This window comes from Ctenopharyngodon idella, chromosome 7, assembly GCF_019924925.1.
Source record: "Ctenopharyngodon idella isolate HZGC_01 chromosome 7, HZGC01, whole genome shotgun sequence".
Classification (NCBI taxonomy): Eukaryota; Metazoa; Chordata; class Actinopteri; order Cypriniformes; family Xenocyprididae; genus Ctenopharyngodon; species Ctenopharyngodon idella.
In genome coordinates, this window is record NC_067226.1 from 29,916,054 (window position 1) to 29,931,566 (window position 15,513).

The 15,513-nt window shown below is 40.9% G+C and overlaps 1 long non-coding RNA gene across 1 annotated transcript; it reads right to left on the reverse strand.

The window, feature by feature from the left end:
* Positions 1 to 528: 528 nt before the first annotated feature.
* On the reverse strand, positions 529 to 6,826 carry LOC127516743 (uncharacterized). The gene is made up of 4 exons (XR_007931068.1): positions 6,692 to 6,826; positions 6,165 to 6,562; positions 2,647 to 2,884; positions 529 to 640 (listed from the first exon to the last, which is right to left on the reverse strand). It is a non-coding gene; the product is annotated as an uncharacterized LOC127516743 (long non-coding RNA).
* Positions 6,827 to 15,513: the final 8,687 nt, after the last annotated feature.

Sequence of the window (15,513 nt, forward strand, 5' to 3'; positions counted from 1 at the left end):
AATCAACAGTAAATAAAGTAAAAAAAAAACAAAAAAAAAAAAAAAACAGTAAAGTTTGGAATGACACAAGGGTGAGCAAATAATGACAGAACTTACATTTTGGGTGGTTTTCATTTAACCCCCACATGTATGAATATTAATAAAAAGCAATTACCATTTTGCCCAGCAAAATTGCGGTTAAAGTTTGACTTCATGATGGATGAGCAGGACGCCTCAGATGTGCTAAGATAAAGGATCTTCTCTCCTTCTCCCACAGGGAGACCATTTCTGTTCTCCAGCTCTTTTTTACGTCCTTCATATAACTGCCGAAGATTCATGTTTTGAATGCGCTCAATCTGTTGAAACGCATTTACACACCAACAGCCATGAACAAATATATTCGGACTTCACATTATCATGTTTTTCTTGTTCTTCAAAAAGGACAGCAAAACCCGCCCACTCACTCATATACATCACACATCTTGTCTTAAAGTTTGTCATGTAAAGCACACTAAAATGGTATCAAGTGTCAAACCTTGAGCACTTTTTTTTTTAAAGCCCATCTTCACCTCCTGGTACTCTGTAGACGACGGATCGCAAGCAGTCACCTTTACACACTCGTACTGACTCATGTTGTCCCAGTAGATAGGCAAAGAGAAATCTAAAAAAGCAGGACAGTGATTTATTTGGATCATTGTCAAGGATGTTGTATTTTAGGGCTGCATGATTGAAATAAAAACAAAATTTTTATTTGGCTTAATGTGATTATCAAATTGCAAAAGGAAACATGGTATGCCAGATTCATTTTATTTTCACATTAGAATAATTTTTGTGCATAGAGGTTTACAGCATTTCTGCAGATTTAAAATAAATGTTTATAAACCAGTTGTCAACTTTAAAGGTGGGGTAAGTCATTTTTCAAAAACACTGGAAGTTAGTCGGGCCAACAGCAACAACAAACGTGTAACCAATCAGCACTAGGGGGTGTATGATGGTCGAGGAGACAAGAGGGAGATTTGAAGAAAAACAGAGAGATGCAGAAAGAGAGATAAGACACAATGCAAAAGAAGAATATCAATGGAATGAAGGTTTATGAATGGGCAAGAGCTTTAGGACCTGCGTTAATATTAGAAAAGCCTTCCAGCGCTGGAGAGAGCTAAGCGGGAAGGCCTGAAAACAGACGCGGAGGCTGCTTTGATCCCGCTCCACCCGCTTGAGTGTCATTGATTGTCTGGAGCTGCTGTGCTGTTGGCGACTAACAATGAACTCTTGTTTGTATTTACTCTTGTGTACTGTACGTTCATTTTTGTCATCATCTGCACTTTATATTTCGTGAAGCATTATTTTGTTGTGCGTCAGCTGTGATAAACAGACATCCACTCTCACATTGCATGTGTAACGGAGGCCAGATAATAAGAGTTGTGCAGGTAAACCGCTGCACACTGATGACTGTTAGAGAATGAGGTGTTTAGCGTCATTGTTAGTGCACTAGCCTCGCCTGCCAGCGATCGGGCCGGGGTTTGAGACTGACTCGGAGCAGGGTAGTTAGGATTGGAAGGTGAGTTTTGGAGGGGGAGCAATGAAGAGAGGGGTGGCTTTGTTTGGGTTGATTTCAAACATCAACAATGTCCAACAGCGTTTTTGAAAAATGGCTTACCCCACCTTTAAGGTCTCCCTGAAGTTTTCAGCTAAAATAAAAGCTTGATGGCTTAAATGTTTATAATAATTATTATATTACTTTTTTATTATTAATGAATGTTAAATTTGTATATTATCACAGTACATTTTTTTATTTTCTATGCGGGTGCACTCCCCTACAAAATCAACCCAATCATTCTAGAATTTTGTGAAATTATTTGGTAAATACTGTATTATTTCATATCGCTATAATCACAGAAAAACAAAACACTGCGATGTCAATTTTTACCCAATATCATGCAGCCCTTTTGCAATTTATATTCTAAATGGTGAACGTGATTTCACCAAGTACAACATGTTCCTGGATCAACATCTTTGTTGATCCTGGAACAACATTCCAATCAACCAATCAGATTTGAGGGACAAGTTTACCATTTATGTCAAGTTTAGGCTTACAACCTGGGTTAGGTGCTTCCACAAAAGTGTTATTCAACTATCATTTCCCCGTGATTTTAGGGATAAGTTATGGGTAGGGTTAGGTTTAGGGGTTGGGAAAAGGTTAGGACTAAATTTTCAGATAGGAATGTTGTTCCAGGATCAACAAAATATGTTGATCCAGAAACATGTCTTACTTGGCAAAATCACGGTGACCTAAATGAATGTAGATCGGTGGTTTTATACTGGACAAAGATTTTATCCAACACAGTAACATATCTTGTATTTGACATAATCAGAGTCATATTTTCCATTTACTTGATGTGTGTTAAGTTTTTAAGGATGAGGGCATATCACAAAACCTCACCATGTTGGCATCTGTCTAATTTGTTTAATTAGATATACTGTATTGTCTTTACTGTCAACAATAAAATATATGGAAAACATTTTCACCTCCCTTTTGAAAGCGATTTTTTTTTGTTTGCATTTTATTATTGATCAGAACAGAACTTTTGGGTCACAAGTTATGACCCACCAGTTATGAACCATGGGTCTATTACCCTGACATGACTCATATCATGAAATCTTTCTCACCTGGAAGGTTCTCCAATCGTTTCAGAGCCATCACCTGTCCTGAATCACATGCTGTGGCCTCCATCTTTCTCAAATCCACAGTCCATTTCACACCCTGTGCATCCATAATTCCATCTTTCACATTGTTTCTCTCAAGCTTATAATTAACCTCTATGGGAACCTTCTGCCAAACACCCTGTGGTCCCAGAATGCACCACGTGACTTGAGTGTAGAGTGATGTCTGGTCCTTCTCTCTTACCTTAGAGTTTGAGGGGGAAAATGTTAGACTTTTTTTAATTATAAAGTATTTTAAGTTACATATGAATTCAAACTTTTTTTAATGGCATTTATTACTATAGTTTAATAAATTTGATATAAATTCCTCATTTTCAAAATCTAAAATGCCCCAAGAGATTAAATGCCTAAATGCCTTGGCTCATGATATATACATTGATGAGCCAAAACATTATGACTAGTCATAGCTGAAGTAAGTATCGTTGATCATCCTAATAAGGCCACATACTAAGGTCTGGGTAGATCAGATGGCAAGCAAACAATCAGTTCTCGTAATCAACCTGTTGGATGCAGGAGAAATGGGCAGGAATACAGATCTGATCTACAAACCCGATTCCAAAAAAGTTGGGACACTGTACAAATTGTGAATAAAAAAGTAATGCAATAATTTACAAATCTCATAAACTTATATTTTATTCACAATAGAATATAGATAACATATCAAATGTTGAAAGTGAGACATTTTGAAATGTCATGCCAAATATTGGCTCATTTTGGATTTCATGAGAGCTACACATTCCAAAAAAGTTGGGACAGGTAGCAATAAGAGGCCGGAAAAGTTAAATGTACATATAAGGAACAGCTGGAGGACCAATTTGCAACTTATTAGGTCAATTGGCAACATGATTGGGTATAAAAAGAGCCTCTCAGAGTGGCAGTGTCTCTCAGAAGTCAAGATGGGCAAAGGATCACCAATTCCCCCAATGCTGCAGTGAAAAATAGTGGCGCAATATCAGAAAGTTTGAAGTTATCATCATCTACAGTGCATAATATCATCCAGAGATTCAGAGAATCTGGAACAATCTCTGTGTGTAAGGGTCAAGGCCAGAAAACCATACTGGATGCCTGTGATCTTTGGGCCCTTAGACGGCACTGCATCACATACAGGAATGCTACTGTAATGGAAATCACAACATGGGCTCAGGAATACTTCCAGAAAACATTGTCGGTGAACACAATCCACTGTGCCATTCGCCGTTGCCGGCTAAAACTCTATAGGTCAAAAAAGAAGCCATATCTAAACATGATCCAGAAACGCAGGCGTTTTCTCTGGGCCAAGGCTCATTTAAAATGGACTGTGGCAAAGTGGAAAACTGTTCTGTGGTCAGACGAATCAAAATTTGAAGTTCTTTTTGGAAAACTGGGACGCCATGTCATCTGGACTAAAGAGGAGAAGGACAATCCAAGTTGTTATCAGCGCTCAGTTCAGAAGCCTGCATCTCTGATGGTATGGGGTTGCATGAGTGCGTGTGGCATGGGCAGCTTACACATCTGGAAAGGCACCATCAATGCTGAAAGGTATATCCAAGTTCTAGAACAACATATGCTCCCATCCAGACGTTGTCTCTTTCAGGGAAGACCTTGCATTTTCCAACATGACAATGCCAGACCACATACTGCATCAATTACAACATCATGGCTGCGTAGAAGAAGGATCCGGGTACTGAAATGGCCAGCCTGCAGTCCAGATCTTTCACCCATAGAAAACATTTGGCGCATCATATAGAGGAAGATGCGACAAAGAAGACCTAAGACAGTTGAGCAACTAGAAGCCTGTATGAGACAAGAATGGGACAACATTCCTATTCCTAAACTTGAGCAACTTGTCTCCTCAGTCCCCAGACGTTTGCAGACTGTTATAAAAAGAAGAGGGGATGCCACACAGTGGTAAACATGGCCTTGTCCCAACTTTTTTGAGATGTGTTGATGCCATGAAATTTTAAATCAACTTATTTTTCCCTTAAAATGATACATTTTCTCAGTTTAAACATTTGATATGTCATCTATGTTGTATTCTGAATAAAATATTGAAATTTGAAACTTCCACATCATTGCATTCCTTTTTTATTCACAATTTGTACAGTGTCCCAACTTTTTTGGAATCGGTTTTGTACTTTGACAAGAGCCAAATTGTTATGGCAAGGCGATTTGGGTCAGAGCATCTCTGAAACGGCAAGGCTTGTGGGTTGTTTCTGGTCAGTAATGATAAGAATTTACCAACAGTGGGCAAACCACAAACTGGCAACAGGGTGTTGGGCGCCCAAAACTCATTGATGCATAAAGGCAATTGGTCTGAGCCAACAGGCCTACTATGGCATAAGTCATGTGCCACATTAATGATGGTTATGAGAGAAATGTGTCACAACATACAGTGCAGTGCATCACACTCTGCTGCGTAGGGGGTTGCGTAGCCACAGACCAGTCATAGGGATGATATCATCATCATAGGCACTATGACTGGTCTGTGGCTACGCAGCAGAGTGTGATGCACTGCACTGTATGTTGTGACACATTTCTCCCATAACCATCATCAATGGTGCACATGACTGACATAGCAGACCTGTTGGCTCAGACCAGATGGGATATACACTACCATTCAAAAGTTTGCGTTCAGTAAGATTTTTAATGTTTTTAAAAGAAGTTTCATCAAGGCTGCATTTATTTAATTAAAAATACAGTAAAAACAGTAATATTGTGAAATATTATTACAATTTAAAATAACTGTTCCCTTTCAGTCGGTCACGTTCGACGTACGTCAGTAGTGACCGACGAATTGGGATATCGCCAGAGAGGCCTATCAGCTTCGAGTGAACTAAAACAAGCCAATGGAATTGGTGTGCGATATTTGCATAATGCGCACCGCCCCCGCCAGGTGGGTATAAATACGGAAGCGGATGCAATCGCACTCTGTCTTTCGCTTCGGAGCCAACCTGTGTTCCTGCTATCAAGACTGAGAGTGTGTTTCTCAAATCTTTGAAGAGCTTTTTGCGGAGTGTTGGTGTGAAGGCACGTTACAGAGAGGCCGCGAGCTTCCAGAGGAGCCTTTGAGCTTTATTATAGCTTCCAACTGCTGTTTTCACAGCATTTCTCTGCCCTGTTGCTGTTTTTACTGTATTTTTAATTAAAGAAATGCAGCCTTGGTGAGCAGACAAAACTACTTTTAAAAACATTAAAAATCTTACCGATCCCAAACTTTTGAACGGTATGTATTTATATTTACTCACAAATCACTTACTGTATATATGTTGATAATGTAATGATGTTGCATTTTTATTGCCATATGTTTACACTGTTTCTGGCAGAAATTGTAACCAACATTTTCAGTCTGCCATTCAAAAGTATCTGTTCATTCAGAATAAATAATTTTTAGCAAGAAATACATGTATTTGCAAGTATTTCATTATATTATACTAGATTATTTTTTTGCAAGTAAATATACATCACATACTAATTAATTATCACACCTGTCTGCGAAGTACATCTTGTATCAGTCTAACCACCTCATTCACATCATCCTTCAGCCCTTTAACTACCCATCCTTCAGAGCTGCTCTGTTCCAGCTGCAGGTGCAGTAAATTGACTTTAGTGAACAGCTGGTTCATCTCATCCTGAATGAGACGTTCGATCTCCTCTGAGTAGAAGGAGTGTGTGGAGCACTGGCTGTCATACGCCCGCTGAAGTTCTCTGCAGGCATCAGATACTTCATTACTGGTGTGACCGATGACTAGAAATGCTGTTCTGCTCTCTGTGACTGGTAAAGATGTCACTAGAGAACTCAAGACAAGAGAGCCTGGTCTGCATGATCTAGATGAAACCCTGTGTCCTCTGGTGGCTACACTGGTAGGTATAAGTGGTGCAGGAACTGAAAAAGATGTCAGTGCAAAATTGAGTGTCTTGTGAAACTGTAAAACACTGTATAACATTTAAAAAAGTAAAATTAAATCAGATTGGACATGCATAAAAAAAAATGTATTGTAACATTTATCCTCACTTGTTAACTGTAAGTTAACGCAGAACATTTGCTGTGCCATTGCTTTGAACTCCAGGAAAACATTAACTTTCCGCAGAATGATGCGAATAGTTTTGAGATGTTGAAGATTCAGTCCTTGAATACCATCCTTTACTCCCTCTAGAATGGACTTGGCCACCACTTTTGGATCCAAACCTCCTTGTCCTGCATAGCCCACAAATTTACCCAAAAATCAGATGATGCCAAAATATTTGTTAAAACTAATGTTTTGTTACAGTGTTAAAATGTATGGAAGCCTGTTCCTGCTTTAGAGTAAAAAAGATGTATTTGTGACTATTTCTTGTACTTGTAACTTTATTTCTTGTACTTGCAAAAGAAACAAGCTTCCATTGTACAACCCGAATTCTGGAAATGTTGGGATGTTTTTTTTTTTTTTTTTTTTTTAATAAAATGAAAACTAAAAGACTTTCAAATCACATGAGCCAATATTTTATTCACAATAGAACATAGATAACATGTTTAAACAGAGAAATTTTACACTTTTATCCATGAAATGAGCTAATTTCAAATTTGATGCCTGCTACAGGTCTAAAAAAAAGTTGCCACGGGGGCAACAAATGGCTGAAAAAGCAAGAAATTTTGAAAAGATTCAGCTGGGAGAACATCTAGCAACTAATTAAGTTAATTGATATCAGGTCTGTAACATGATTAGCTATAAAAGGGATGCCTTAGAGAGGCAGAGTCTCTCAGTAGTAAAGATGGGCAAAGAATCTCCAATCTGTGAAAGAGTGCGTAAAAAGATTGTGGAATACTTTAAAAACAATGTTCCTCAACGTCAAATCGTGAAGGCTTTGCAAATCTCATCATTTACAGTGCATAACATCATCAAAAGATTCAGAGAAACTGGAGAAATCTCTGTGCGTAAGGGACAAGGACGAAGACCTTTACTGGATGCCCGTGGTCTTCAGGCCCTCAGACGACACTGCATCACTCATCGGCATGATTGTGTCAATGACATTACTAAATGGGCCCAGCAATACTTCCAGAAACCACTGTCGGCAAACACAATCTGCCGTGCCATCTGCAGATGCCAACTAAAGCTCTATCGTGCAAAAAGGAAGCCATATGTGAACATGGTCCAGAAGCGCCGTCGTATTCTGTGGGCCAAGGCTCATTTAAAATGGACTGTTTCAACGTGGAAGTGTTCTATGGTCAGACGAGTCCAAATTTGACATTCTTGTTGGAAATCACGGACGCCGTGTCCTCTCGGCTAACACTGACACTTACACACATACTGTACATACACACAAATATGAAAGCATATGTCATACAGATACACTTATGCACACAGCTGGATACAAACACTTACAGTACACACACACACACACAAGCAGGCACATTATAGATGTAATTGTGCCATTTTCATACACATAGTACATTGTCCTTCTGTTAGAGTGTTTTAATTCTTTAATGCCCGGTTTCACAGACAGGGCTTAGCCTAAGCCAGGAGGCTTTAGTTCAGTTAGGACATTTAAGTAGCTTTTACAAACGTACACTAGAAAAAAAACATTATTGTGCATCTTGAGAAAAAACAATGGCACTGACATATTTTAAGATATATCAGTGCAAGTAGCTTTCAGTTAAAACATCTCAAACATGCATTTTAGTCCAGGACTAGCTTAAGCCTTGTCTGTGAAACCGGGGGAAAATGTGTCCTTCTTTTGGACTGTTTTAATAATTCTTTAAATGTGTGCTTGAAGTGTTTTAATTCAATAAACATTAAAGGGTTAGTTCACCCAAAAATGAAAATTATGTCATTAATTACTCACCCTCATGTCATTCCACACCCGTAAGACCTTCGTTCGTCTTCGGAACACAAATTAAGATATTTTTGATAAAATCCGATGGCTCAGTGAGGCCTCCATTAAGAGCAAGTTAACTTAGACTTTCAAACACCCAGAAAGTTACTAAAAATAAAACAGTTCATGTGAGTACAGTGGTTCAACCTTAATGTTATGAAGCGACGAGAATACTTTTTGTGCACCAAAAAAAAACAAAAAAAACAATGACTTTATTCAACAATATCTAGTGATGGCCGATTTCAAAACACTGCTTCAAGAAACTTCGAAGCTTTATGAATCTTTTGTTTCGAATCAGTGGTTCAGAGCACTGCCAAAGTCACGTGAACCATTGAAATTTCAAAACACTTATGACGCAACTAAGCCTCGTTTACTGAAATCACATGACTTTGGCAGTTTGAGATCATTTTATACATGCTCCGAACCACTGATTCGAAACAAAAGATTCGTAAAGCTTTGAAGCTTCATGAAGCAGTGTTTTGAAATCGCCCCTCTCTAGATATTGTTGAATAAAGTCGTCATTTATTTATTTATTTATTTTTTTTTTTTGGCGCACAAAAAGTATTCTTGTCGATTCATAACATTAAGGTTGAACCACTGAACGGTTTTAAATGTCTTTAGTACCTTTCTGGGCATTTGATAGTCTAAGTTAACTTGCTCTTAAAGGAACACTCCACTTTTTTTGAAAATAGGCTCATTTTCCAACTCCCCTAGAGTTAAACAGTTGAGTTTTACCGTTTTCGAATCAATTCAGGGACTGGCGGTACCACTTTTAGCATAGCTTAGCATAGTTCATTGAATCTGATTAGACCGTTAGCATCTCGTTAAAAAATGACCGAAGAGTTTCAATATTTTTCCTATTTAAAACTTGACTCTTCTGTAGTTACATTGTGTACTAAGACCGACGGAAAATTAAAAGTTGCGATTTTCTAGGCCGATATGACTAGGAACTATACTGTCATTCCGGCGTAATGATCAAGGAACTTTGCTGCCGTACCATGGCTGCAGCAGGCGCAATGATATTACGCAGCGTCTCTCACAAATGTCTCTATGGTTGCAAGGCATGCTCACTGTGCAAGCAGGGGTCACAGGCGCTGCGTAATATCATTGCGCAGCGCCTGGGCGTCCGCAGCTTTCACACACAGATTTTGAGAGTTGGTCAGCTAAACAAAACCAAAGGCCAAAGAAGTAGACTAATGGGCAATGTACGGGTGTCACAGCCACCAGCTCAGTCACCTTCCCCGCATTATGTTTCCCAGCATCCCTCCTAACGCTCTAACAAGGAGGCTAAAGGCTGCAACCTCTAGCGTCAATCGCTAGAGCATCTCTTGAGATCAGAGGAGTGAGGTTTACTAGCACAGCGACTACTAGCTGGCCTCCGTTACACTCACCCCCCGTAAAACTCACTCCCATCCGGGTCACGGCACCAATGTAACTCCTCTACCCAGGTCCTACTCGCCCTGCTCTGCGCGGACCTCGGACGTGGGTCTCCAGCGTGGGAGTCGGACGCTTTAACAAGGAGGCTAAAGGCTGCAACCCCTAGCGTCAATCGCTAGAGCATCTCTAGAGATCAGAGGAGTGAAGTTTACTCGCACAGCGACTACTAGCTGGCCTCTGTTACACTCACCTGCACACAATCATCAATCACCTACACCTGCAAGCCATCACCCTCATTACCAATCATCAGCACTCCCTTCATAAGCAGTCACCATCCTCACCACAGTTGTCTGGTCTCGTCGATGACAAGATCCATGACCCAACCTGTTATGCTCACCAGAGATACCTACCTGTTGTTCTTGACCTGTCTTCAATCATCGGTCTTCTGTTCCCTATCGGATCCCTGTCATCTTCACCACTCACCACCTGCACAAAGAAAACAGCATCATTGCAAGTTAAGTCTTCAGTAGCACTTCCACAAGCCATTCATCTTACCTGTGTTGCTTTCCCGCACTGTTCCCCAGATCTCTGAAATAAAGACTGTTATTTTGTACCTATCTTGTCTGTCCTCTTCTGTGCCTATGACAACGGGAGAAGATGCGTAGTACATTCAAATTTCTGAAATAAACACCTATACAGTACCTATTTCTCTGACACGTGTAGAGTTAGCTATAGGTGAATTTATGTCTACACAGAAGAAAGCCCTGTCTAGGCTCTGTCCCAGTAAGGTTTGTGTTGAGCCATTAATTAGTCTGGTTGCTTGGTGAGAAAAATATTAAATGTAGTTGCAATAAACGTGTTAAGAATCCGTACAACTGCAGCTGAGGAGGACTATTATTCTGCTGCTCAGAAATGAGGAAGAACTGATGACGGCACGACTTGATCTTCGGCTGACCAATCAGAGGAAAGGGGTGTTTCATTCCCGCCCACATGTAGAGATCGAATATTCAAGCTGTTTTTTCATTTTTGCATCCCTGAACGAAAAACGAAAAATCGAGTTGAATTCTTGTTTTTACTTTTTTTTTGAAAAAACTAAAAAGTAGCCATTTTCTAATTTTTCTACTTTCAATATTAAACCAAAAAAAACGACTGAACAAATGATACATGGATTGAATTGTCTCTTACTTTTTCATTGTTGTGCTTTTTTCCTTTGGGCACACATTGCACAAAGAGAACCTTGAAGCATCCCAATGCTGGTGTCCCATTAACCTCCAGCACATCTCCAGGCATAAACGTGCCTTTTCCCTTGGCATTGTTAAAATTAGTCTGAAGCTGCTGTCCTGCTTTATTTAAAAGTGATGATCCAACCCTGGTTGAGGTCAAGTCTGTTTTGATCATCGGAGCAACAAGTACATCAGCCTGTATTAATGATACAAATCACAAAATTAACTTAGTATGGGTGCTTGATTCATTACATCTAAGGTTTGTCAGCCTTACATGTTGCTCCTCAAGACTACTAGCCACAACTTCAATGCGTATTGCACAGTTTTGTATTGATTGTTGGGCAGATGAAATAACTGGTAAGATCTGGGGACTGGTAGACCTTGTGGGTACTTTGCCGCTTTTTCGTTTCTGATCAATGGGAAGTATTTTGAACCGTACAAGAATTCTTTACTAATTTCAAAGTCTCTGCACCTTCCCCTTGAAAAAATTGTTGAACCCCAGGGCCATTCACTTCAAAACGTTTAGTGACAAGACTCTGAAGGCATGACCCAAGGCTGTCCTTCAAACTCTCAACCTCGCAACGAGGTCCTGTGAGGTGGACGCATGGGGAAGGTGAACTTGTTGGCTTTATTTCCACACTGCTCTTCTTCATGCAAACTAGCGGAAAAATCTCAGAGAAGTGGTCTGCCATCTCTGGCCTGGGAAGAGGCAGGTAGTCATGGTAGTTCTCATAGTTTCTTTTGTAGCACGATGTTCTTCAGCCTACTAACTTCCATGCTGGTACTTAAGCTCCACTTTAACACCATCACGATTGGCCTGCCTGACGGCTTCGCTCAAATCCTCCTTCAGTATTGTAAATGCAGATGACAGCTGAGTGTTTTCCAGGCACACAGTCTCCCAACACATGTCTCTCTGCATGCCTGTGGTCGCCACCTGTAACATGCGACACTCTTGTTGAACCTGGAAACCACCTACAAAATTTAAAGTCTTCTCCACTTGTTTCTGCTGTCCAACCACAACAGCTAAATGTGTCCCTTCTTCATAATAAATTTTTAAGTTCTCATCAGACGAGAAATCACTTTCTTGTAGAATTGCCAATTTGGTAGGTTCAAGCTCAAAGTGAATGGTATAGTGCATCTTTAGATCCTCAAATGCTCGCTCCACTGCAAAATCCCATGTCTCCAGGGGACAAACGTCTTCTGCTTTCTGATCCTTCACCACCACCACTTCTTCAGAGTCAATGTGAATCTTGAAGGTGCTGGAGAGCGCAGACAGAAATTTCTGCAAATCTGACCTTGACTTTGTACATTCACTGAGGTAGCGCAGTAGATAATGGTCCAGTTTAAAAACTTTCTCCATATTTTTGGCGCTTGCACATTTCTAAATAAATGAACAAATGATGAAGACAGGCATTAATTTATTGTGCAAAATACTTTAGAAAGATACACTATAATGCCAAAAGTTTTGGGACGCCTGCCTTTACGTGCACATGAACTTTAATGACATCCCATTCTTAATCCGTAGGGTTTAATATGGAGTTGGCCCACCCTTTGCAGCTATAACAGCCTCAACTCTTCTGGGAAAGCTTTCCACAAGGTTTAGGAGTGTGTTTATGGGAATTTTTGACCATTCTTCTAGAAGCGAATTTGTGAGGTCAGGCAGTGATGTTGGTGAGAAGGCCTGGCTCGCAGTCTCCGCTCTAATTCATCCCAAAGGTGTTCTATCGGGTTGAGGACAGGACTCTGTGCAGGCCAGTCAAATAGAGGTCTGCGCGGGACTGTTTTTTTTCGTCCCGCTCCTGCCCGCTCCCGCAAGGTTCTATTCCGCACGCACCCGCTCCCGCCTAAAATTCACTCTGTGTTCACCTGCTATCCGCATATAGTGATTTTCTTCCCTACCCGACGGGTCCCGCTAAATTTAGATCGTTTCCAGAATCTCGCATTTAAACTTCCCCTAAAGAAAGAGAGTGAGTGGGGATAACAAATATAAAATGTTGCATAGCATATACAAGATTTTTATTTGTTATTTGTCTTATGATGCTGTCAACACCCTAAAAAATGTCAGAGAAAAAATGTCACAAAGAATAATAGGCTAAATATCACAGAGAAAAATAGGCTAAATGAAATAGCCTACAACATGTCCCTAAAAACTGTAGGCTAAGCCAAAAATACATATAAATGAAAACTGTTGGCTTACTAGCTATACTGCAAAATGAAATCTTTTTTAACATCCACACAAGAACAGGATGACGCTGACGTCTCTCCTCCAAAATCCGATCACAAAGGTTGAATGATCTCTCAAGGTGCACTCGCGCAGACCTCTAATGCAAAGAACATATCTTGCCAGGTTTCTCAGGACAGGGAACTGGTGACTGTGTGAACGCCACCACTGAAGAAAGTTTTGTTCACTTCAAGTTCAAGCACAGATGCGCTGATGTCAAAGCATCTCGGGAGTGACCAGGTTATTGTCAGACCGCCCGCTCCCGTCTAAAGTACACAATAGTTACCGACCGCAATCTGCCTTTCATTCAAAATTTAATCCTGCGCAGCAAGAAATCTTATCGGGTCCCGCCGTTCCCGCGGGAGAGCCGCAGGAATGCAGACCTTTACAGTCAAGTTCCTCCACACCAAACTCGCTCATCCATGTCTTTATGGACCTTGCTTTGTGCACTGGTGTGCAGTCATGTTGGAACAGGAAGGGGCCATCCCCAAACTGTTCCCACAAAGTTGGGAGCAAGAAATTGCCCAAAATGTCTTGGTATGCTGAAGCTTTAAGAGTTCCTTTCACTGGAACTAAGGGGCCAAGCCCAACCCCTGAAAAACAACCCCACACCATAACCCCCCCTCCACCACACTTGGCACAATGCAGTCAGGCAAGTACCGTTCTCCTGGCAACCGCCAAACCCAGACTCGTCCATCGGATTGCCAGACAGAGAAGCATGATTCATCACTCCAGAGAACACGTCTCCGCTGCTCTAGAGTCCAGTAACAGCATGCTTTACACCACTGCATCCGACACTTTGCATTGCACTTGGTGATGTAAGGCTTGGATGCAGCTGCTCGGCCATGGAAACCCATTCCATGAAGCTCTCTACGCACTGTTCTTGAGCTGATCTGAAGGCCACACGAAGTTTGGAGGTTTGTAGCTATTGACTCTGCAGAAAGTTGGTGACTTCTGCGCACTGTGTGCCTCAGCATGCGCTGACCCCGCTCTGTGATTTTACGTGGCTGAGTTGCTGTTGTTCCCAATTGCTTCCACTTTGTTATGATACCACTAACAGTTGACCGTGGAATATTTAGTAGTGATGAAATTTCACGAATGGACTTTTTGCACAAGTGGCAACCTATCACGGTACCATGCTTGAATTCACTGAGCTCCTGAGAGCGACCCATTCTTTCACAAATGTTTGTAGAAGCAGTCTACATGCCTAGGTGCTTGATTTTATACACCTGTGGCCATGGAAGTGATTGGAACACCTGAATTCAATATTTGGAGGGGTGTCCCAATACTTTTGGCTTATTATGATTATGAGTGATGAATCATGCTTCTCTGTCTGGCAATCCGATGGACGAGTCTGGGTTTGGCGGTTGCCAGGAGAACGGTACTTGCCTGACTGCATTGTGCTTATGAATATTAAGTTTCCCCAACTAAGCAAGCCAGACACGACAGTGGCAAGGAACCCAAATTCCAACAGGTGACAGAACGGAGAAAAAAACCTTGGGAGAAACCAGGCTCAGTCGGGGGGCCAGTTCTCCTCTGGCCGACAAAGGAACAGTGCATTATTATGATTCAGGCAGCATTACAGGTCAGAAGTCAGATTGGGATCAGAACAGCCAAAATATTTAATCCAGTTCCTTCTGGTTGAAGATCTAATTAATCACGTCGGTATGGAAATGGTTTGTTGGGAATCTGTGCCACTGGCTGTCATGTCGATGAGGCTTTCACAGGGGATTGTCTAGTTGACATGATCTCTGCTGACACTTCAGGGATGCGTTGTGGTTGTGTCAAGGCGCAGGTCCTCCATATGATCTGGATCTGGCCTGGATCCGGCTGACTACGGTAAACCTCAGGATAAACTGAGAGACTAATATTAGCATAGATGCCATTCTTCTTCTGATGTAACGAGTAGATCGGGTGTTATAGTAAGGGTTCTGGTTCCGGCTGACCTAATTTATGCAGCCTAACAATCATTTAAATGATTTAAAAATATAAATCGATAATGTGTTATGTGTATGCCAGGTTAAAGAGATGTGTTTTTAGTCTAGATTTAAACTGACAGAGTGTGTCTGTTTCCCGAACAATGCTAGGAAGACTGTACCAAAGTTTCGGTGCCAAATAGGAAAAGGATCTACCGCCTGCGGTTGATTTTGATATTCTAATTAT